This window comes from Penaeus monodon, chromosome 32 (assembly GCF_015228065.2).
Source record: "Penaeus monodon isolate SGIC_2016 chromosome 32, NSTDA_Pmon_1, whole genome shotgun sequence".
Classification (NCBI taxonomy): Eukaryota; Metazoa; Arthropoda; class Malacostraca; order Decapoda; family Penaeidae; genus Penaeus; species Penaeus monodon.
In genome coordinates this window covers 34,074,100-34,074,961 of record NC_051417.1, presented here as the reverse complement: position 1 = coordinate 34,074,961, position 862 = coordinate 34,074,100, and positions in this window count along the sequence as shown.

The window sequence follows — 862 nt, the reverse complement described above, 5'->3', positions numbered from 1 at the left end:
ATGTTAAAGGAGTTCCTTCCAAATTAACATTTTGTTTCGAAGCATGACAAAGTATCCCCTGCTATATTTTCGTGAATTGTAATTACACATACGTTTTCTTTAGGGTTTTTACGGGGTGACTATGCTATATTTAGCTTCTTATGTCTATCCCAGATGCATTTGGCAGGTTGGTAACGATTAATGGCTAGCGATGTCATGGTTTTATTATTAGCAAATACATTTCGGCATGATAAGTAAATCTGAGTATAGCATAGTTATCCCTATGAAATTAAAGAGTCAAGTACAGATTTTACTAAGAAATTATATACAGTAATTAAGTTCCACAAGATTTGATACAGTAATCCAATAATATCAATAGTAAAGGTAAGAGTAACGTTAACAATAGCGAGAATAGTATACAGATATAGAATTCCAAGAATGATGGGGAAATCATACCACATTTGCCGATGAATCACTTTATTTCTGTTATTTCGAGAATGTATAAGACAAATTTCATCCTATAATAACATCTCATACACTGTGTCTGTAAACTAATTTGTCAATATTCCTTACGTACAAATTTCTTGTATTATGAAAAAAAAAGCTACTTTATGTTTTATATCATACAGAAGCTAGCTATTCCCTTGACAAATATAAAGAAATAGCTATATAAAATGATAATATACAACCATAGTAATTACCTTCAGTCAAAACAATTCCAGAAAAGGAGGATCGCGGTCTGTCTAAACGTAATATCACTGACAGACGTCGCGTATTGAAACCATTCACAAAAGAGATTTCATTCATAAATTCAGGGGCAGGAGGTGGGCGGAGTCAAAGCAACTTTCCGTTCATGTCAACTAATCACCTGCTGTTGCACGAT